The 24,722-nt window shown below is 42.2% G+C and overlaps 1 pseudogene; it reads left to right on the forward strand.

Annotated features, from left to right (window-relative positions):
• Positions 1-10,909: 10,909 nt before the first annotated feature.
• LOC100401291 (prohibitin 1 pseudogene) lies at positions 10,910-20,668 on the forward strand (annotated as a pseudogene).
• The last annotated feature ends 4,054 nt before the right edge of the window (positions 20,669-24,722 follow it).

The following is a 24,722-nucleotide window of genomic DNA, read 5'->3' on the forward strand; positions in this document are numbered from 1 at the left end:
GTCACCACACTGGCTAATTCATTTACTTATTTATTTTGAGATGGAGTTTTGCTCTTGTCGCCCAGGCTGGAGTGCACTGGCACAATCTCAGCTCGCTGCAACCTCCGCCTCCCAGGTTCAAGCGGTTCTCTTGCCTCAGCTTCCCGAGTAGCTGGACAGGCACCCTCCACCATGCCCAGCTAATTTTTGTATTTTTAGTAGAGACGGGTTTCACCATGTTGACCAGGCTGGTCTCGGACTCCTGACCTCAAGGGATCCACCAGCCTCAGCCTCCCAAAGTGCTGGGATTACAGGTGTGAGCCACCACACCCAGCCCTGTTTTCATTTTTTGTAGAAAATAAAAGTATATAATTTAAAGTCAGCAGAGGTAGTCACTAGAACAAAACAAGAAAAACTGAAGTGAAGAGGAGATAAGGAAAAGTGAGAAGTGATTTAATAGTGCCAAATGTCATATCTTTTACAAGTAGCTATCAATAGATATTGTTGAAAACTGATAAATTAAGAAATAGAGATACTTTATTTTATACCTTGTAATATTATTTTAAAATGTTAGCAATATTTGTATATTATTTTTATATTAAAAATCTAAAAAATTAAAACATATTAGTGTATTATGACATCTCAGGCTTTTTGTTCTTAAATGAGACTTAGCTAGAGCAAGCATTTTGAGCTCCAATTCTCCATCCTTAAACTGATTCAGGAGGCAGGAAGGCAGCTTCCCAGGGAATATGGCTGTACTTTAACGGCTACTGAGAATACAGCATTATCCAGGCTGTGGAGTAATATTCATTACTCCTCACTGGGAAACTAGAGTAAGTGTACTCTTCATATCTCATGCTGGTAAGCAGAGGAACAAATGGAAGTGACTTGCCAGTCCCTGGTCAAGTAGTCCTAGTCCATTGGAAAAGAAATATTTAATGTTCTTGTGAAGAAATAGGGCATGCAGGGTTGGAGTCTCTATGTGTAAATAGTTCATATTGTAACTAAATCCTTTACTATAGAAATAAACTGGCCAGGCTCACTGGCTCACACCTGTACTCCCAGCACTTAGGGAGGCCAAGGCAGGTGGATCACCTGAAGTCAGGAGTTCGAGACCAGAATCACCAACATGGAGAAACCTTGTCTCTACTAAAAATACAAAATTAGCCAGGCATGGTGGCGCAACCCTGTAATCCCAGCTTCCTCAGGAGGCTGAGGAAGGAGAGTCGCTTGAACCTGGGAGGCGGAGGTTGCACTGAGCGAGATGGTACCATTGCACTCCAGCCTGGGCAACACTGAGAGACTCTGTCTCAAAAAAAAGAAAAAAGAAAAAAACCAAGTTTTGAAGAGGCTACAGCCTAGAAAAATATTTTGTATATAATGAGCATTTAGTAATTTTCTATTAAATTAAAAGGAATGCATAATGATACACAACGATACTGATACTAAACCAATGAATCCAAAATCACGTGAATTGAGAAGGCTGAAAACAAAAGGAGCAGAGAAGAAGCCACAAAACCAGCACCTAATGCTTATTTCTTTTTTTCAAATAAAACTTCATTCTGATATGTTCTGACTAGCATCCTGGCTAACCTGTGAAGACATTTCCCAAACATCTGAATGGGAGCTGAAGGCTAGTGAAGTATGACACATCCGTAAGTTGTATCATAATACCATGTCCACCTTTGATCCTAGAGTTCTTAATGTAACATCTTATTGGTATATGTTCTTATACGTAAATCTGAGGAGCCCATCATGATTAAACATCTCATATTTATGAACAAAGGGGTTGAGGGGAGGATGCCCTATTACTTAATTGCCACCATTTGGGTTCTCCTATGAGCAAACTTGGAGACAAAGATTGGAATACAAGTAGGTTAATTGAGAGGTTAGGGAAATTGAGAAAGATGGACAGGAAAAGGAAGGCAGTTCATAAAGGAGGCATCATCAACACGGGAGGGGCACCAACAGACAACAGGACTAAATTGCCAGCAGCTTTTAGAATGGGGCTGACTTTAATTTTTTTTTTCATACTGAATCTCATTCTTTATGATTTTAATTTTATTTTAAAAACTAATGTATCATTTCTTGTTTATCCACATTTGTTGAGTGAGATGCACAACTCTTCAGTTTACCATCCTGTATTTGATACTTTTTACTATTCTAGACCATTTATGATCCTGGATCGCTTTTCAGGGTCATCCTACCGTGTCAAACAGATTTATGGGAAAGTATTTGTGTGTGTATGTGTTTTCACTTTTGCTTTGGGCATTCCTTACTATTATTATTTTTTGCATGATAAAATATGTCAAGCATACAGAAAATAATATAACTTATGTCCAGATATTCACCATGCAGATTTTATTTACTTTGGATTTTTTTTTTTCCCCGAGACAGAGTCTTGCTCTGTCGCCCAGAGCTGAAGTGTAGTGGCTTGATCTTGGCTCACTGCAACCTCTGCCTCCCAAGTTCAAGTGATTCTCCTGCCTCAGCCTCCCAAGTAGCTGGGATTACAGGTGTGCACCACCATGCTCAGCTAATTTTTGTATTTTTAATAGAGACAGGGTTTCACCATGTTGGCCAGGCTGGTCTTGAACCCCTGACCTTGTGATTTGCCCGCCTCAGCCTCCCAAAGTGCTAGGATTACAGGTATGAGCCACCGTGTCCAGCCCAGTATTTTTTAATAAATAAAAAGTTCTAGATAAGTTAAAGCCCTGTCCCTTCATCCCTTTTCCTCTTTCTCTTTCTTTCTTATAATAATTACTATCTTCAAGGTGGTATGTATTCTTTCCACATTTGTTTTTCTACTTCTATTTTATGTGTATCCATTAATAGTATTTTTTTAAGTTTATTTAACTGACACAATATACATTTTGAAATTTGCTTTTTGAAACATATTTTAGCATTGACTTCTCTATATTGTTACATTTAGTGCTTTACAGATTTCTATTGTATAAACCAATCACAGTGGCTGTATTTGTCTACTGGTGCATCAGTTGTTCCCAATTTTTTTTTTTTTTTTTTTTTTGAGACAAGATCTCACTCTGTCACCCAGGCTACAATGCAGTGGCATGATCACAGCTCACTGTAGCCTCCACTTCCTGGGCTCAAGCAATCCTCCTACCTCACCTTCCCAAGTTCAGGTGCACACCACCATGCTCAGTGAATTTTAAAATTTTTTGTAGAGATGGGGTCTTGATTGTTGCCCAGGCTGGCCTCAAACTCCTGGTCTCAAGTGATCCTCCTGCCTCAGCCTCCAAAAGCACTGGGATTACAGGCATGAGCCATCACATCTGGCCTCTGATTTTTGATATTATAAAAAGTGCTGCAATGCACATGTGCCAAATTCTCTCTAGGGTATTGTTTTAGTTCATTTTGTGTTGCATGACAAAATATCACAGATTGGGCAATTTTTTTTTTTTTTTTTTTTTTTTAGACAAAGTCTTACTCTGTCACCCAGGCTAAAGTTTAGTGATGCCATTTGGCTCACTGCAACCTCCACTTCCCGGGCTCAAGAGATTCTTCTGCCTCAGCTTCCTGAGTAGCTGGGAGTACAGGCCTGTGCCACCATGCCTGGCTGATTTTTTGTATTTTCAGTAGAGAGGGGGTTTCATCATGTTGGCCAGGCTTGTCTTAAACTTTTGGCTTCAAGTGATCTGCCTGCCTCAGCCTGTCAATTTATAAAGAAAAAAAATTTATTTCTCATAGTTCTGAAGGCTGGAAGGTTCAATATCAAGGTGCCTGCATCTGGTGAGGGCCTTTTCACTGAGTGAACGCCGAGGTTCCCGGAGCACCTCTCTAGAAACCTTGCCCTCAAGGTTGTAGCATGCCTCTAAGGTGTCTGAAATACCTTTGGGATCATTCTCCCATTGTCTTGATGAACAGGAGCTTGTTTCCTTCTATCCATATTAATCTATTTAGTAAAAGTTTACTTGGTCACAACCTTAGCTGTCTGTCCCTAAAACACTTTTCCATGCCAGGATAAAATTTTTTGAAATTTTAACTATTTACTCCCCTTTTAATTATATATTCCATTTTAAAATCATTTTTCTCTTCTCTCATTTTGCTAGAAGCAGCCAAAAGAAGCTATGTGGCACTTTGAATGCTTTGCTGCTTAGATATTTCTTCTACCTGATATCCTAGTTCACTGCTCACAAATTCTGCTTTCCACAAAATCCCAGGACATGGACACCATTCTGCTAAGTTCTCTGCAACTGTATATAAAAAATGGCCTTTATTCCAGTTTTCTTTTTCTTTTTTCTTTTTTGAGACGGAGTTTCGCTGTTGTTACCCAGGCTGGAGTGCAATGGCACGATCTCGGCTCACCACAACCTCCGCTTCCTGGGTTCAAGCAATTCTCCTGCCTCAGCCTCCCGAGTAGCTGGGACTACAGGCGCGCACCACCATGCCCAGCTAATTTTTGTATTTTTAGTAGAGACAGGGTTTCACCTTGTTGACCAGGATGGTCTTGATCTCTTGATCTCGTGATCCACCCGCCTCGGCCTCCCAAAGTGCTGCGATTATAGGCGTGAGCCACCGCGGTCGGCCTATTCCAGTTTTCAATACTTTCTTCTGAATTTCCATCTGAAACATCATCATCAAAATGGCCTTTATTGTCCATATTTCTGTAAATATTTTGATCATGATCACTTAAATAATCTCTAAAAAAGTTTCAGACTTTCTCCACATTTCTTATTGTTCCTGGACCAAACTGAGGGTTGGGTTGCTATTTTTCAAGGCCCAATAACAAGATGCAAACAAACTGGGAGGAATAGAGTTTTTATTTCTGTAACTGGGTACAGAGAGAAGGTCTGAAAATTATCACCAAACCAACTCAAAATTATAAAGTTTTGTTTTTTGTTTTTTGATACGGAGTTTCATTCTTGTCACTGAGGCTGGAATGCAATGGAGCCACCTCCGTTCACTGAAACCTTGGCCCCTCGGGTTCAAGTGATTCTCCTGCCTCATCCTCCCAAGTAGCTGGGATTACAGGTGCCCGCCATCCCACTCGGCTAACTTTTTTTGTATTTTGAGTGGAGATGGGTTTTCGCCATGTTGGCCAGTCTGGTCTCAAATTCCTGCCCTCAAGAGGTCTGCCTGCCTGGGCCTCCCAAAGTGCTGAGATTACAAGCGTGAGCCACTCGCGCCCAGCCAAAATTACAAAGTTTTTTTAGAGCTTACATACCTTCTAAGCTATATGTCTATGCATACGTGTGCATTCCTCTAAAGACATAAGTGACTTCTTTTTTTGTTTGTTTGTTTTTTGAGGCAGAATTTCAATCTTGTTGTCCGGGCTGGAGTGCAGTGGCACAATTTCAGCTCACTGCAACTTCTGCCTCCCAGGTTGAACTGATTCTCCTGCCTCAGCCTCCTGAGTAGCTGGGGTTACAGGTGCATGCCCCCACACCCAGCTAATTTTGTATTTTTAGTAGAGACGGGGTTTCGCCATGTTGGTCAGGCTGGTTTCAAACTCCTGACCTCAGGTGATTCATCTGCCTCAGCCTCCCAAAGTGCTAGGATTACAGGTATGAGCCACTGTGCCTGGCCTAATAACTTCTTTTAATCTATAACTAAGGTCTGAGTCCTGAAGACCTTCTGGAGCCTCAGTAAATTTACTTAATCTAAATGGGTCCAGGTGCTGGGGTGATTACCCTTATCTTGTCTCTGCTAAATCATAGAGGTTTGGGGAGTTCCTCCAGGCTTCCAATAAACATGTTTGTGGAGACCTGAGGAGTCTCTTCAGATCCCCAACAAAACTTGTTTAATCCTAAATGGGTCCTGTTAAAAGTTCTTTCATTATTTTTTCATGCTTTAAGGCCCAGGAAAGACCTAGGCTTTTGTTACATTCCAGCCTTTGTATAAGGGCACTGGCTTTTTTCAGCTTTTAATATTTAACTTAACCGCTCGGTCAGTACTGAAACAGTTGTTATGGAGGCCTGCGTTATTGAGACCTGGCCTGCTACATATCTTCTTGTGAGCTCTCGATAGAATTGCCCTTAACACTAGATTCACAGCAATCCAGGCTTTTTCTTTTCTTTCTTTTTTTTTTTTTTTAAGGAGGGAAGGAGGAAGGGAGGAAGGCAGGAAGGGAGGGAGGAAGGAAGGGATGAAGGAAGAAAGGGAGGAAGAGGGGAGGGAGGGAAGGGAAGGAAGGAATTCAAGCAATGAGAGAGACATTGCCGACCTGGATCTAGAGGTTTACAAGTTGATTTCTTTTTTTGAGAGAAGGAAAGAAAAAAAAAATGAGTAAAGGAGAGAAAGAAAGAGGAAGAGAAAGAGGGAGGGTGAATGGAAATATTGCTTTATTTTGAAAAAAAAAATGGGTATTAATAATGGCCAATCAATGTTTCATTTAAACCTATGAGTAGGTGTGATGTGGTATTGACAAGAATGTATATTTTATGTATTTGAAGTGGAGAGCTCTATAAATATTTATTAAGTTTACTTGTTCCGGATCTGAGTTCAAGTCCTTGATATCCTTATTAATTTTCTGTCTCATTGAATCTAAGTCTCTATGTGTCTGGGTGTTAGGATCGTTAGCTCTTGTTGTATTGATCCTTTTACCACTATATCTTTGTTGCTTTAAAATCTATTTTATCCGCTACGAGAATTGCAACTCCTGCTTTTTATTTATTTATTTATTTATTTTTGCTCTCCATTTGGTTGGTAAATCTTTCTCCACTCCTTTGTTTTGAGTCTTTGTGTATCCTTGCATGTGAAACAGGTCTGGATGTAACATGCCGTTGGGTTTTGGCTGTGTCTTTTGATTGGGGGATTTAATCGATTTAAATTTAGGGTTACTGCCATTTGATGTTAACTGGCTGTTTGATCCATTCGTTGATGAAAATTCTTCTTTATGTTGGTGCTCTTTACTTTTTGGTATATTTTTAGTAAGGCTAATACTGGTTGTTTCTTTCTGTGTGTAATGCCTCTTTCAGAAGCTCTTGTAAAGCAGGCCTGGTGGTAATAAAATCTCTGAGTATTGCTTGTTCATAAAAGATTTTATTTTTCCTTCAGTTGTGAAGCTTAGTTTGGCTGGATATGAAATTCTGGGCTGAAGGTTCTGTTCTTTGAGGATGTTGAATATTGGCCCCCACTCTCTTCTGGCTTGTAGAGTTTCTGCTGAGAGATCTGCTGTAAGTCTGATAGGCTTGCCTTTGTGGGTAACCTGACCTTTCTCTCTGGCTGCCCTTAGTATTTTCTCCTTCGTTTCAACCCTGGTGAATCTAACGATTATGTGCCTTGGGGTTGCTCTTCTTGAGGAATATCTTTGTGGTGTTCTCTGTATTACCTGGGGTTGAATATTGACCTGCTTTGCTAGTTCAGGAAAATTTTCCTAAATAATATCCTGAAGAGTTTTTTCCAGCTTGGATTCATTCTCTCTGTCGCATTCAGGTACACCTATCAAACGTAAATTTGGTCTTTTCACATAGTCCCACATTTCTTGGAGACTTTGCTCATTCCTTTTTATCCTTTTATCTCTAATCTTGTCTTCTTGTTTTCTTTCATTAAGTTGGACTTTGACCTCTGTTATCCTTTCTTTTGCTTGAACAATTTGAGTGTTTAAACCTGTGCATACTTCTTGGAGTTCCTGTATTGTATTCTTCAGTTCCATTGATTCACTTATATTCCTCTCTAAGTTGTCTATTCTCAATAGGATTTCATCAAACCTTTTTTCAAAGTTCCTAGTTTCTTTATGTTGGGCTACAACATGTTCTTTTAACTCACAGAATTTTCTTATTATCCATTCATTGAATAGTGATTCTGTCATTGGGATGCGCTGGTTCTCCGTCAAGCCTTGTTCCATTGTTGATGTGGAACTGTGATCATCTTTAGAGGAAGAGGCATTCTGATTTAGAGTATTCTCAGCCTTTTTACACTGGTTTCTTCCCATCATTGTAAATTTATCCTTCTGTCGTCTTTGAAATTACCAACTTTCAGATTAGGTCTCTTGATTGGACGTCCAAGTTGTTAGTTCCCAGGGCCAGAAGGCAGCGTTAAGACTGATGGTGCTAAATCTGGAGACAACAGATGCTGGAGAGGATGTGGAGAAAAAGGAACACTTTTACACGGTTGGTGGGAGTGTAAATTAGTTCAACCATTGTGGAAGACAGTGTGGCGATTCCTCAAGGCCTTAGAAATAGAAATTCCATTCGACCCAGCAATCCCATTACTGGGTATATATCCAAAAGACTATAAATTGTTCTATAAGGACACATGTACACGAATGTTCGTTGCAGCACTGTTTACAATAGCAAAGACCTGGAATCAACCCAAATGCCCATTGATAATAGACTGGATTGGAAAAATGTGGCACATATACACCATGGAATATTATGCAGCAATCAGAAATGATGAGTTTGTGTCGTTTGTAGGGACATGGATGAATCTGGAGAACGTCATCCTCAGCAAACTGACACAAGAACAGAAAATGAAACACCGCATATTCTCACTCATAGGTGGGTGAGGAAAAATGAGAACACAGGGACACGGAAAGGAAAGTACTAAACACTGGGGTCTATTGGGGGGAAAAGGGGAGGGCCAGTGGGAGGGGGAGGTGGGGAGGGATAGCTTGGGGAGAAATGCCAAATGTGGGTGAAGGGGAGAAGAAAAGCAAAGCACACTGCCATGTGTGTACCTACGCAACTGTCTTGCATGCTCTGCTCATGTACCCCAAAACCTAAAATCCAATAAAAAATTAAAAAAAAAAAAGACTGATGGTGCTTTTCTGCCCAGGATTCTCCTGTCTGGCTTCCTTCTTGTGTCGGTAATGGCAACTCTTCCTTCCCTGGGCTCCAAACCTCGGTCAGAAGAAGAACCAGTCTCGTTTACTCTGCACTGAGAGCTGCTGCGCTGAGGTGCCGTCACAGCCGATGCGCCGGTCTCAGGAGTCGTGCTGGGGACCCGTGCCAGCCCTGTTTACTCTGCTCTGAGAGCTGCCAGGCCAAGGTGCCTGTGAAACCTATGCGTCGGCCACAGGAGTCGCGCTGGAGACCCGTGTGGTTCCTCCACTGGGGATCTTCTGCTCCGTTAGCGACCAGAAGTTGTCTGAAAGTGTGGCGTCCTCTAGTTCTCTGCGCTTTGACTGAGAGCTGCAATCCCGAGCTGCCATCTTGGATCCTCTCTCCTTTTTTTTTTCTTTTTTTTTTTGAGACGGAGTTTTGCTCTAGTTACCCAGGCTGGAGTGCAATGGCGCAATCTCAGCTCACTGCAACCTCCACCTCCTGGGTTCAGGCAATTCTCCTGCCTCAGCCTCCTGAGTAGCTGGAATTACAGGCATGCGCCACCATGCCCAGCTAATGTTTTGTATTTTTAGTAGAGACAGGTTTCACCATGTTGACCAGGATGGTCTCGATCTCTTAACCTCATGATCCACCCGCCTCAGCCTCCCAAAGTGCTGGGATTACAGGTGTGAGCCACCGCGCCCGGCCCAATCCAGGCTTTTTCTATGCTCGTCCTCCACATTCTTCCAGCTTCTACCCATTATCTAGTTCCAAAGCCACTTCCCTGTTTTCAGGTATTTGTTGCAGCCACAACTCCACTTTGAGTGTCAATTTTCTGGTCCATTTCATGTTGCTACAGAATATCATGGACTGGGTAATTTATACAGAAATTTATTTCTCACAGTTCTGGAGATTGGAAAGTCCAATATCAAGGTGCCTGTATCTGGTAAGGGCCTTGTCACTGAGCTATCCCACAGTGGAGGGAAGCCGGGTAAGACAGCATGCCTGTGAGAGAGAGCAAGAGATCAAATTCAAAGCTTCAAGCCCTTCTATTATTGGCATTAATCCATCTATTAGGGTGGAGCCCTCATGACATAAACTCTTCCCATTAGACCCCACCTCTCAACATTGAATTGGGATTAAGTTTCCAACATATGCTTGTTTTTTGGGAGACACATTCAAACCATAGCACGTGTCTACATAGAAACGGCTTGTCCATTCATGTAGCTTACTTATTTTATTTTATTATTTATTTATTTTTGAGATGGAGTCTCGCTCTGTCGCCCAGGCTGTAGTGCAATGGCGCAATCTTGGCTCACCACAACCCCTGCCTCTCGGGTTCAAGTGATTCTCCTGATTCAGCCCCCTGAATAGCTGGGATTACAGGTGTGCCACCACACCCAGCTAATTTTTTTTTTTTTTTTTTTTGTATTTTCAGTGGCGACAGAGTTTCACCATGTTGGCCAGGCTAGTCTCAAACTCCTGACTTCAAGAGATCTGCCCACCTCGGCCTCCCAAAATGCTAGGATTACAGGTTTGAGTCACTGTGCCTGGCTCATTCATGTAGTTTATAATAACTTCTTTAGGGTAGAAGTTTTTACTTTATGTCTTTAATGTAGTTTGGATTTATTGTTGTGTATACCATAAGGCAAAAATCTAATCTTCTCTCTCTTTTTTTTTTTTGAGATGAAGTCTCCTCTTGTCACCTAGGCTGGAGTGCAATGGTGTAATCTTGGCTTATAACAACATCTACCTCTTGGATTCAAGCAATTTTCCTGCCTCAACCTCTCGAGTAGCTTGGACTACAGGCACCCACCACCATGCCAGGCTAATTTTTGTATTTTTAGTAGAGGTGGGGTTTCACCATTTTGGCCAGGCTGGTCTTGAACTCCTGACCTCAAATGATCCACCCACTTTGGCCTCCCAAAGTGCTGGGATTACAAGCATAAGCCACCACGCCCGGCACAAAATATTTTCAGGTCACTGTAGTCATTTTGCTCAAAAATATTAAAGCCACAATTATTTAGAATTTAAGAGAGCATGATGTAAATTTTTAAATAGACATGTAAGATAGGGTCCTCAGCTAGTCCTAGCCCTGGAAGGAACATTTCACATTGTCTTCCTCATGAATATTTTCTTAGAAAGTATGTTCCTAATATTGGGGCATCTATTCAGTTGAACATTCTAGACTTAACTGATTCATGATAATGACCTGCAGAGGTAAGAGCGGAGGGTGAGGGAAACTTGGAATGGATAGTGAAGGAGAGAAATGTTGAGTACCAGGTGTTGCCTGAGACAAACTGCCATATTGGAAAGCTATAGTTCATCCCACTCTTCTTCTCCTTCTAAGTTTCCCCTTAGGGAAAGAAGCCCATAGAAGCCATGAAAAAAATCTGCTTCGAGAACATATGTGGAGAAATGGATCAGTGCAGAAACAAGAGGTGGGCTGTGGAAGCCATCAGGGTGCCTGAGTCAGATCTCCCTTTAGGATGACCTGCTGGGAGCATAGCTTATTGACAATAGTTTCTGGTTTATTAGTCTTTTTCTTCTTATCAGCAGTAGCAGTGTAACTTTAGTGTGCTTTCTTTCTGGTGCAAAGCAAAGATAAATGAAAACATCAAACCTCAGGTCTTGCCAAAGCCAAATGATACTAGACCTAATTCACCTACTTCATGTCTCAAATATCATTTCTATACCAAGCTGAGAAGGCTCTGGATTCCTTGAGTGGTTTTGTTTTGATTTTCTAAAAGGAAAAAAAAGTCATTTTCACTTGGTCTTGAACAAAGAAAGCAGGATTTGGGAAAAAAAGGTATCATAATTTTTTGGCATATTTTGTCAAAAATAAAATCAGATCAAATTAAAAATTTAGGTTTACTGTGCATAAAAAGAAGACAGTTTATGAACTTCAAACCAAAAGTGGTTAGAAGCTTGGCTCACAGCAATTACAGTACAGCCTATAAGGCATAAATGAGGGAATGTATTAATCTTTATTGTGAGTGGCTATTGACAAAGACCTTCTTCTTTGATCAAAACTTTAGTCAGGCTTCTGTGAGTCCTGTGCTTAATTCACCCACATCTTGGGTTTACCTCTCTGTTCTTGTAGAATCCAGTTTGATCAAAAACCCTGCTAAGTCAGTTTAGGGAAAATTCTCCATGCTTGGTATATGACCAACCTTGATATCTTAACACCCTGGCCCGCCTTCAGCAACAATCCTATCAAGTCAGGTTAGCCAGAAAACCCTTATCCTCAATGTTTCCTCTGAATAATTTTCCATCCACTGATTCCCACCCTGCTCTTTTATTTTATTTATTTGTTTACTTATTGATTTAGTACAGGCAGTTTCTCTCTATGTTGCTCAGGCTGTGCTCAAATAATCCTCGTCCCATCTCAGCCTCCCAAAGTGCTGGTATTACAGACATGGGTCACTGCATCCGGCCAGCTCCTTGGTTTTAAATCTCCACTTGTCCTTGTTGGAGTTGGAGTTGAGTCCAATCTCTCTGCCCCCAGTGTGAGACTCCATTGCAGTGGTTCCTATACCTATCATCGTGGCTCTCCTTGAATAAAGTCTGTCCTACCAGCTTCAACATGTGTTTAGGTACTTTTTTAGATATTATTATAAACTTTCATTCCTTTCATGTCAAGAAAAGCTGTATAAACTTGTTTGCCTGTAGCCGACTAGTTCTATTTTATTAAATCGTGCTGACAAGAAAGAATGGCTTAAATTTCCTTTATGTTTAGAGCTGGCATTTTGGGGTAAATTAGGATAGCTTAAGTTTCTGTTGTGTGGGTATGGGCAACTGGCCTAGGGGTATATCCAAACCTGAGCCTCCATTGAATTTTCTTTTGTAATTCCCCTCTTTTGGTCATTCTTTCGGGTGGATTCAGAGTGAGGCCAACTATTCAGGATTACTCTTGGTCACCCCATGTTGTTTTTCCTTCCATAGACATGTAGATTGCAAACTAGAATCTCAGTGGGTTCTCTGGATGGTCCTTGTTCATGTAGTTTTTGATGTTCAGTCTTCATGAAGATCATCTGTTGAGTTGGTGGCTGCTAACAAGCATTTAAGACTCTTGGGAGAACATAAGGTTCAAGGAATACTATGAGTATGACTAACAGGAGGATAACACCTCCTATTTGAGGTTTGAAAAACAACCCAAAGACAAACTCCCCAAGAGCCAAGATTTAACCAATTAAATATATCAACTGATTGTGCCTCTCCAAACTGGTATAATATTTGAGTCTGATCTAAAAGATCAAAATCTCTAAGATTTTGGGCTATAATTCCTGACTTATTAATAGAGAAACAGCATTTTTTTTTTTTCTGATAAGAGCACAGACTCCTCTTATTGAGCAGTTAGGGTATCACAAACTCTCTTATTCTAGAGTACAGCTGAAGCTAACCTACTCACGGATTCTGTCACTTGAAGGTAATTTAAGATACCATTAAAACTCTTTTTGAGAGTTGTAGAAATATTAGTAAGTGATTTTTTTTAAGTTCAGAGACTCCTAGTTGAAGGAAGAATACTCTAACAAATGGATGAATCCATAGCTTATTTGTGTAACTAAATTTCAAAGCTCATACAAATTTTTTTAGTGGGAGGTTGTTTTATGTACAAATGATCCCAAGTTAAACTTGACTAGTATTTAAAAATACTAGTTATTTGGGGTGAGAGATATCCTATACCACAGAATTCAGACCATTTGGGTAGAAAACTTTTGTCCATATAGCTTATTACAATAAAGAATGAATAACCCAGTGTCACTGATGGAAAGAGTTATGGTGGATCCCATTACCAAAAAATCAGTTGTGATACAATGATCATGATTATTTGTAATCATGTTGACATCTGTGCATTCCTACTTTGAATGACCATGTTTTAAACTAGGATAGGAGAAAAAGACATTTATATGGCTTGATAAAGTAATTCATGTGTACCATTACCAATTAGGTAAGACTGGTTCTCTTGTCAGATGCGTGACTTGCATTTTGATTTGTCGGTATACAAAACTGTTGTTAACCTTATATAATGGTACTAGAGAGGCATTTCACTTGTCTTTTTTTTTTTTTTGAGATGGAATTTCACTCTTGTTACCCATACTGGAGTGCAATGGCGCGATCTCGGCTCACCGCAACCTCCACTTCCTGAGTTCAAACAATTCTCCTGCCTCAGCCTCCCAAGTAGCTGGGACTACAGGCACGCACCACCATGCCCAGCTAATTTTTTTGTGTGTTTTTAGTAGAGACGGGGTTTCACCATGTTGACCAGGCTGGTCTTGATCTGTTGACCTCGTGATCCACCCGCCTCGGCCTCCCAAAGTGCTGGGATTACAGGCTTGAGCCACCGCGCCTGGCCCTTCACTTGTCTTTAGAGTTTCCGTTATACCGATGTATAGTTTCAGTGACCTCTTTAATGGTGTGAATGAGGGTGTCATTGCCATTTTCTGTTTTTATATCTGTGTCACTATATATGAGTCCAGCATCTACCATCTGAATCAAACCAGAGGGTTCACCTGAGTCAGAACCAGAAATCATTATGGACTTCTACATGTAGAGAGAAGTTACCAGTAACAAACCAGTAGATATGGGCCGTTCTTTGCCTTTTAATGTTTCTTCCCAATGCCAAAACAGTTGGCCATAAATATTAGTTAAATGATTTGATTTGCTAGCAGAAGGATGCCAAACCTTTTTGCAGAGGCACTTTCCCAAGCTTATCACCTAAGTGTGTATGGGTAGTTCAAGTATTAACTGAGATTCTTCCCAAGCATTCAAATGGCTATATAACCACTATTACTCTGGTTAGTAAGGGAGGTTATATGCCTAATAGTAGACTTTAGTGAGTGTTTTGTGAGTGTTGAGTGTGATGAAGGACCCAAAGAAGGAGGAGGAATATGAGTTTAACCATTTTGTCTTAGTTTGGCAAGTAGCAGTATTACAATGATTATAATGGAAATGGAAAATCTTGACAAAATAAGAGAAAATCCAATGGGTTCTTGACCCATGTTCTTCAGTGGAAGCCGTCAACCTCATGTTGTCATCTGCTTCTTTTTTTTTAGATGGAGTCTTGCTTTTTTTTTTTTTTTTTTGAGATGGAGTCAGGCTGGAGTGTGGTGGCATGATCTCAGTTCACTGCAACCTCTGCCTCCAGGTTCAAGTAATTCTTCTGCCTCAGCCTCCCAAGTAGCTGGGACTACAGGCATGCACCACCACGCCTGGCTGACTAATTTTTGTATTTTTAGTAGAGATGGGGTTTCACCATATTGGTTAGGCTGGTCTCAAACTCTTGACCTCATGATCCACCTGCCTTAGCCTCTCAAAGTGCTGGGATTATAGGCATGAGCCACCGTGCCCAGTGTAATCTGCTTCTGGGGAAAACATTTCCCTAGATATCATTAATTTTAAGTCAGCTATGAGTTAACAGGTCCAGGAGTTTGTGGGAACTCTTTTTAATTAAGAAACATGAACCCAAGGTTCAATGCATTGCAATTTGCTGTGTGTGAGGCTAAAAGAACCTGATAAGGTCCCTTCTAGGAAGGTTAAAGTGCAGTTTTCTGTTGATTTTTTCCCCCCAAATGTCCAGTCACCTGGTTCCAATGCATGGGGTATATAATGTCCTTGAAGGATAGAATGCCTCTGAAGGCTTCTTATACCTGGTGGCAATAAGCTTTTGAATACTGCATTAGTACTTATAATATTGGGTCATATTAGAGTTCGAAACAGTTGATGAACATGGCGTTCTATTATTAAGGGCATAGGTTATCCAGTGACAATCTCATAAAGGGTTCATTTACATTTTCCAAAAGGTATAGCCCTTATTGCTATAGGAGCTAAGGGAAATATTTTAGGCCATGGTAGTTCTGTAGTTTCAGTTAGTTTTGCTTTTTTTTTTTTTTTGAGACAGTTTCACTCTTGTTGCCCCGGCTGGAGTGCAGTGGTGTGATCTCAGCTCACCACAACCCCTGCATCCCAGGTTCAAACGATTCTCCTGCCTCAGCCTCCTGAGTAACTGGGATTACAGGCATGCACCACCATGATTGGCTAATTTTGTATTTTTAGTAGAGATGAGGTTTCTTTATGTTGGTCAGGCTGGTCTTGAACTCCCAACCTCAGGTGATCTGCCTGCCTTGGCCTCCCAAAGTGCTGGGATTACAGGCATGAGCCACCACACCCAGCCTAGTTTTGCAATTTTAAAACACCATTGGCTCTTTCTTTCTACCTTTCCAGAAGATTGGGTGTGAAAAGGGCAATAGTAATACCATAATGCTTGAATGACCTTGTTTAAGATTTTGGCTTGTTTTTTATTATGACTTGTTCAGTGACTTGTGTTCCTTCATCACTTAAAATGCTGCTGGAAATTCCCCACAGTGGAAAAATGTTATCTAGTAACTTTTTGGCTATAATAATTGCACCAGCACTTTCAGCAGCAAAAAGCTTCTATTCATCCTTAGGAGATACAGACTATGACAAGGATATATTGATAACCCACAGAGGTAAGCAATTTAATCATGTCCATTTGTGGGTATTCAAATAGCCCTGATGGTGGGGTAGTTATACCAGGGGCCACTTTAATGGTTTTTCCAGGGTTATGGGTTTGATAAGTCAGACATTGATCATAAACTTGTTTGACTGCTTTCGAGAAACTTCCTCATCAATGTTTTGTTAGAATCTGAATAATTTTATCAACCTCTTGGCAAGTAAAAACAATACATGCTTAGAGGAATGGCACTTTTAAAGGATTTGGGAAGTAACAAGCCATCTGGGCCCTCCCAGAATCTCTTAATGATCTTGCATCCTTTATTTCCCTAATTTTGTTTTACAGTTTCTGGGGCATTATTCTGTCATTCATGTAAATGTTAAATTTCTTTTTCTTTTCTTTTTTTTTTTTGAGACAGAGTTTCGCTCTTGTTACCCAGGCTGGAGTGCAATGGCGCAATCTCGGCTCACCGCAACCTCTGCCTCCTGGGTTCAGGCAGTTCTCCCGCCTCAGCCTCCTGAGTAGCTGGGATTACAGGCACGCACCACTATGCCCAACTAATTTTTTGTATTTTTAGTAGAGACGGGGTTTCACCATGTTGATCAGGATTGTCTTGATCTGTTGACCTCGTGATCCACCCGCCTCGGCCTCCCAAAGTGCTGGGATTACAGGCGTGAGCCACCACACCCCGCCAATGTTGAATTTCTTTAATGTCTTTTGAATGACTCTCATTCAGAGCATACAACTTACTTTCACGGCATGGCAAGTTTAGCATGAAAATTAGCATGGCGGCTGGGTATGGTGGTTCACACCTGTAATCCCAGCACTTTGGGAGGCCGAGGCAGGTGGATCACTTGAGCCCAGGTGTTCAAAACCAGCCTGGGCAACATGGCAAAATCTCATCTCTACTAAAAAAAAAAAAAAAAAAATTATCTGCGTGGGGGTGTGCACTTGTAGTAGTCTCAGCTACTCAGGAGGGTAAGGTGGGAGGATCACCTGAGTCCAGGAGATCAAATCTGCAGTGAGCCATGATCATGCCACTGCACTGCAGCCTAGGTGACAGAGTGAGACCCTGTCTCAAAAAGAAAAGAATAGAAAATCAGCCATGGCTTTTCCTTGTTATTTAGGGTAGGTTTTAAAAGTATGAGCTTTAATTTTTTTTTTTCAGACAGAATCTTATCTGCCACCCAGGCTGGAGTGCAGTGGAAATCTCGTCTCACTGCAGCCTCCACCTCCTCCTGGGTTTAGGTGATTCTTATGCTTCAGCCTCTAGAGTAGCTGTGATTACAGGCATGTGCCGGTATCCCAGCTACTCAAGAGGCTGAAGCATGAGAATATATATATATATATTTTTTAGCTGGCTGTGGTGGCACATGCCTGTAATCACAGCTACTTGGAGAGCCCAGGTAGATATATATATATTTTTTTATACAGAGTTTTTCACTCTTGTTGCCCAGGCTGGAGTGTAATGGCACAATCTTGGCTCACTGCAACCTACACCTCCCAGGTCCAAGCGAGTTTCCTGCTCAGCCTCCCAAGTAGCTGGGATTACAGGCATGCCCTACCATGTCTGGCTAATTTTGTATTTTTAGTAGAGATGGGGTTTCTCTATGTTGGTCAGGCTGGTCTCGAACTCCTGACCTCAGGTGATCCATCCACCTTGGCCTCCCAAAGTGCTGGGATTACAAGCATGAGCCACCGCACCCAGCCAATATTTTGTGTTTTTAATAGAGATGGGTTTTGCTATGTTTACTAGGCTGGTCTTGAACTCCTGGTCTCAAGTGATCCACCTGGCTCAACCTCCCAAAATGCTGGGATAACAGGCACAAGCCACTATGCTTGGACATTTTTTTGTTTAAGTATAGAGATGGGGGTCTCGCCATTTTGCCCATGCTGGTCTTGAACTCCTGGGCTTAAGTGATCTTCCTTAATCCCAGCACTGGCCTCCCAAAGTGCTGGGATTACAAGTGTGAGCCCTTACACCTGGCCAAACTTCAATTTTTATAATAATTGTTGTAATTATAAGGCCATTATAATTGTAAGTTATAATTGTAAGGCCATTAATTATTTTGCCTGATGATTCCTTTTTTGGCCATGCATCAGGGCAGAAAAAGGAGAAGACCCTAAGAACTTTCAGAGAAAATAATTTTAAAAGTTCAAGAAACAAAATTACATTATACTTCTTGAAACCAACACTGGAAGCTAGAAGACAGTAGTGCAATATCTCGAAAATCCTCAAGGAAAAGTATTTCTAATCTAGACTTCTATACCTAGTCATACTATCAGCTAAGTACACAGGTGGGTTAAAGACATTTTCAGACAGCTAAAGCATAAAATCTCAAAAAACTTTCCATTCTTTTTTTTTTGAGACAGAGTCACTCTGTCTCCAGGCACCAGGCTGGAGTGCAGTGACACGATCTCGGCTCACTGCAACCTCCGCCTCCCGGGTTCAAGCAATTCTCCTGCCTCAGCCTCCCAAGTAGCTGGGACTACAAGAGCATACCACCACACCAGCTAATTTTTGTATTTTTAGTAGAGACAGGGTTTCACCATGTTGGCCAGGATGGTCTCGATCTCTTGACCTCGTGATCTGCCCGCCTCAGCCTCCCAAAGTGCTGGATTGCAGGCATAAGCCACTGCGCCCGGCCAAACTTTCCATTCTTTTTTAGGAGGCTACCACCAAAAAGGAAGAATAAAAAAGAAATGCTCATTGAGAAACAAAGAGCAAAGCAAGAATGAATGAGACGAAGAGTCCAGGTACTAGGAGATCTGTAAGAGAGGTGAAAAGAATTCCCAAATTGATAATGAACATAGGTTCATGAATAACAGCTGTATAGGAGGCAAGTAAACAAATGATAGAGACTGGAACAAAAAGATGGGGGAGGTGGGTTCCAAGAGGAACAAAATTGAAAATGGTTGCATTTATTTATTTGTTTATTTTTTAGAGATGGGGGTCTCACTATGTTGCCCAAGCTGGTCTCAAACTCCTGGGCTCAAGCTAGCCTCCTACCTCAGCATCCCAAAGTGCTGGGATTACAGGCATGAACCACCATGCCTGCCTGAAAGTGGTAGCTTTTCTGATGAGTTTGAACATTTTAAAAGAAAATATATTTATTCACACTGAATACTCATTGAGTACTCACTTTGAGTCACAAACATGGAGCCACTCTCAGGGAGCTTTCATTCTAGCAGAGGAAGTAACATAATAAATAAGCAAACTGTATAACATACTAGAAGGCAATAAAGACTATTAAAAAAGAGAAAGTAGACCAGGTGTGGTGGCTCACACCTGTAATCCCAGCACTCTGGGAGGCTGAGGCAGGCAGATCACAAGGTGAGGAGTTTGAGACTAGCCTGGCCAAGATGGCTAATCTCCATCTTTGCTAAAAACATAAAAATTAGCCAGGCATGGTGGTACACACCTGTAGTCCCAGCTACTCGGGATGCTGAGGCAGAAGAATCGCTTGAACCCGGGAGGCAGAGGTTGCAGTAAGCGGAGATCAACCCACTCCACTCCAGCCTAGGTGACAGATGAAGACTCCATCTAAAAAAAAAGACTAATGCAGGGGAAGGAGGATTAAAACTGCTTTAGATGGGGACATGGGTAGAGTGTGTATTGCAGCTTTAAATAGGATGGTTGAGTATGTGTGGTTGGGGAATTCATGTGGAGGTCAGAGTGGTAGCTGGTGTGAGAGGGTCCAGCAGAAGAAAACACGGCTGTCAAAGTGTTTGAGTCCATCGGCAAGTTTGGCGTGGCCTTAGCTGTTGCAGGAGGCGTGGTGAACTCGGCCCTACGTAATGTGGATGTTGGGCACAGAGCCGTCATCTTTGACCGATTCCGTGGAGTACATGACATTTTGGTACGGGAAGGGGCTCACTTTCTCATCCCATGGGTACAGAAAGGAACGATCTTTTACCGCTGTCCTCAGCCACATAATGTGCCAGTCATCACTGGTAGCAAAGATTTACAGAATGTCAACATCACGCTGCACATCTTCTGGCCTGTCACTAGCCAGCTTCCTCGCATCTTCACCAGCATCGGAGAGGACTATGATGAGCGTGTGCTGCTGTCCGTCATGACCGAGATCCTCAAGTCAGTGGTGGCTTACTTTGATGCTGGAGAACTAATCACCCAGAGACAGCTGGTCTCTACCTTTGGTCTCATCCTGGATGATGTATCCTTGACACATCTGACCTTCGGGAAGGAGTTCACAGAAGCTGTGGAAGCCAAATAGGTGGCTCAGCAGGAAGCAGAGAGGGCCAGATTTGTGGTGGAAAAGGCTGAGCAGCAGAAAAAGGCGTCTATCATCTCTGCTGAGGGGACCTCCAAGGCAGCTGAGCTGATTGCCAACTCACTGGCCACTGCAGGGGATGACCTGATCGAGCTGCGCAAGCTGGAAGCTGTGAGGACATCCCGTACCAGCTCTCATGCTCTCGGAACATCACCTACCCACCGGCAGGGTAGTCCGTGCTCCTCCAGCTGCCCCAGTGAGGGCCCACCCTACCTGCACCTCCTTGGGCCGACTGGGCCACAGCCCCGATGATTCCTGACACTGCCTTCCTTCTGCCCTTACCCCAGAAATCACTGTGAAATTTCATGATTGGCTTAAAATGAAGGAAATAAAGGTAAAATCACTTCAGATCTCTAATTAGTCTATCAAATGAAACGCTTTCATTCTTCTCACATCCATCTACTTTTTTATCCACCTCTCTACCAAAAATTGCTAAGTGCCTATGCAAACTGGCTTTAGGTCCTAATTCGGGACCTGCTGGAGTTCTAGCCTGAGCACCAGCATTTGGCAGCACACAGATAGGGCAGTGTGTGATGGACTGGGGAGCACAGGTGTCCGCCTGGGTCCATGCGTGGCCTCCATCCTGTTGCTGATGGACGATTTGCAGATGAGGGCACGTGGCTGAACTGAGAAAACAGGCCTCTGCATTCCCAGAGGTTCCTGTGCAGATGCTGCCCAAGAGAGGTGCCAGGGAGGGGCAGAGAGGAAGCAGTCTTTCTCTTACCATAAGGCTGATCTTTAACTGTGTGATCAGCGGAAGCAGGTGTGTGTGAACTTGGCACAGATTGAAGAATCTGCCCCTGTTGAGGTGGGTGGGCCTGACTGTTACCCACCAGGTCTTATAACTTGAATGGATTTGGAAAGTGAGAAAGGAGGCCTGGACTGAGATGTGAGTCCTGTCGAAGACTTCCTCTCTATCCCCTGGCTTGGTCCCTCTCAAATACCCAGTGGAATTCCAACTTGAAGGATTGCATCCTGCTGGGGCTGAATGTGCCTGCCAAAGACATGTCCAACCTGCGTTCCTGGCTCCTCGATTCAGAGACTGCCCTTCTCAAGGTCTCTGTGCCTGCGCTGGGAAGGAAACAACCATGGGAAGGAAACAAATGTGTATAAACAGCTGTTAATAAATGACACCCAGACCTTCTGGCTAAAAATAAATAAATAAATAATAGGATGGTCAAGGTTGACCTCACTGTGCAGTAATATTTCAGCCAAGACCTGAGGGAAGTTAGACAATTGGTCATGTGGATGAATATATGGCAGAATTTTCCAGGAAGAGAGAACTGCCAGTGAGGGTGAAGAAGTGTAAGAGGTATAGATGCAGGAGCAAGATAAATGAGGTCAGAGAGGTACAGGGTAGTGGGGATATGTCAGATCCTGTGGGCCTTATAGATCATTGTAATAACTTGCTTTGCTTCTGAGGAAGATGGAGAGCTGTTATAGAAGTGAAATGACTGGCATACATTTTACAAGGTTCAGTCTTTTTTTTTTTTTTGGAGACGGAATTTCACTCTTGTTACCCAGGTTGGAGTGCAATGGTGCGATCTCGGCTCACTGCAACCTCCGCCTCCTGGGTTCAGGCAATTCTCCTGCCTCAGCCTCCTGAGTAGCTAGGATTACAGGCACGTGCCACCACGCCCAGCTAATTTTTTTTTTTTAAATATATATATTTTTTTTTTGGGGGGGGAGGAAGGCAGGAAGGAAGGGAATAAGGACGGTAGGGAGGAAGGAAGGGATGAAGGAAGGAAGGAAGGGAGGAAGCCGGGAGGGAGGGAGGGAATGGAAGAAAGGAAATCAAGCAATGAAAGAGACATTGCCGACCTGGATCTAGAGGTTTACAAGTTGATTTCTTTTTTTTTTTTGAGAGAAGGAAAGAAAAAAAAAATAAGTAAAGGAGAGGAAGAAAGAGGAAGAGAAATAGGGAGAGTAAATGGAAATATTGCTTTATTTTGAAAAAAATTGGGTATTAATAATGGCCAATCAATGTTTCATTTAAACTTATGGGTAGGTGTGATGTGGTATTGACAAGAATGTATATTTTGTGTAATTGAAGTGGAGAGCTCTATAAATATTTATTAAGTTTACTTGTTCTGGATCTGAGTTCGAGTCCTTGATATCCTTATTAATTTTCTGTCTCATTGAATCTAAGTCTCCTATCTGGGTGTTAGGATCGTTAGCTCTTGTTGTTGCATCGATCCTTTTACCACTATATCTTTGTTGCTTTAAAATCTATTTTATCCGATACAAGAATTGCAACTCCTGCTTTTTATTTATTTATTATTTATTTTTGCTCTCCATTTGGTTGGTAAATCTTTCTCCATCCCTTTGTTTTGAGTCTTTGTGTATCCTTGCATGTGAAACAGGTCTGGATGTAACATGCCATTGGGTTTTGGCTGTGTCTTTTGATTGGGAATTTAGTCAATTTAAATTTAGGGTTACTGCCATTTGATGTTGACTGGCTGTTTTATCCATTTGTTGGTGTAAATTCTTCTTTATGTTGGTGCTCTTTACTTTTTGGTGTATTTTTAGAAAGGCTAATACTGGTTGTTTCTTTCTGTGTGTAATGCCACTTTCAGAGGCTCTTGTTAAGCAGGCCTGGTGGTAATAAAATCTCTGAGTACCTGCTTGTTCATAAAAGATTTTATTTTTCCTTCAGTTGTGAAGCTTAGTTTGGCTGGATATGAAATTCTGGGCTGAAGGTTCTGTTCTTTGAGAATGTTGAATATTGGCCCCCACTCTCTTCTGGCTTGTAGAGTTTCTGCTGAGGGATCTGCTGTAAGTCTGATAGGCTTGCCTTTGTGGGTTACATGACCTTTCTCTCTGGCTGCCCTTAGTATTTTCTCCTTCGTTTCAACCCTGGTGAATCTAACGATTATGTGCCTTGGGGTCGCTCTTCTTGAGGAATATCTTTGTGGTGTTCTCTGTATTACCTGGGGTTGAATGTTGACCTGCTTTGCTAGTTTAGGAAAATTTTCCTGAATAATATCCTGAAGGGTATTTTCCAGCTTGGATTCATTCTCTCCGTCGCATTCAGGTACACCTATCAAACGTAAATTTGGTCTTTTCACATAGTCCCACATTTCTTGGAGACTTTGCTCATTCCTTTTTATCCTTTTTTCTCTAATCTTTTCTTCATGTTTTATTTCATTAAGTTGGACTTTGACCTCTGATATCCCTTCTTCTGCTTGAACAATTCGAGTGTTTAAACCTGTGCATACTTCTCGGAGTTCCTGTATTGTATTCTTCAGTTCCATTAATTCACTCATACTCCTCTCTAAGTTGTCTATTCTCAATAGGATTTCATCAAACCTTTTTTCAAAGTTCCTAGTTTCTTTACGTTGGGCTACAACATGTTCTTTTAATTCACCAAAGTTTGTTATTATCCATTCCTTGAAGAGTGATTCTGTCATCAGGAGGCGCTCGTTCTCCATCAAGCCTTGTTCCATTGTTGATGTGGAACTGTGATCATCTTTAGAGGGAGAGGCGTTCTGACCTTGAGTATTCTCAGCTTTTTTATGCTGGTTTCTTCCCGTCATTGTAAATTTATCCTCCTGTCGTCTTTGAAATTACCAACTTTCAGATTAGGTCTCTTGAGTGGACGTCCAGGTTGTTAGTTCCCAGGGCCAGAGCAGCGGCATTAAAACTGATGGTGCTTTTCTGCCCAGGGTTCTCCTGTCGGGCTTCCTTCTTGTTTCCGTAGTAAGCAACTCTGCCTTCCCGGGGCTCCAAACCTCGGTCAGAAGGGGAACCGGTCCCGTTTACTCTGTGCCGAGCGCTGCCGCTTCGAGGTGCCGGCGGAACCGCTGCGCCGACCACGAGAGTCGCGCTGGCGACTCGTGTGTTTCCACCACTGGGGGATCTTCTGCTTCGTGAGCGACCAGACTTTGTCTGAAAGTGTGGCGCCCTCTAGTTCTCCGCGCCTTCCCTGAGAGCTGCAAATCCGGGATGTTAGCGATCGGCCATGTTGGATCGTTCTCCTAATTTTTTTGTATTTTTAGTAGAGAGGGGGTTTCACCATGTTGACCAGGATGGTCTCGATATCTTGACCTCGTGATCCACCTGCCTTGGCCTCCCGAAGTGCTGGGATTACAGGCTTGAGCCACCGCGCCCGGCCCAAGGTTCACTCTTACTTCCATTTGAGAATAGACTATTGGCAGATGAGAGCAGAAACAGAGATAATAAAGAAGCAATTATCCCAATAATTCAGGCAAAAGATATTGGTAGCACAGACTACAGTGATATATCTGTTGAAGA

The sequence above is a fragment of the Callithrix jacchus genome, chromosome 12 (genome assembly GCF_049354715.1).
Source record: "Callithrix jacchus isolate 240 chromosome 12, calJac240_pri, whole genome shotgun sequence".
Classification (NCBI taxonomy): domain Eukaryota; kingdom Metazoa; phylum Chordata; class Mammalia; order Primates; family Cebidae; genus Callithrix; species Callithrix jacchus.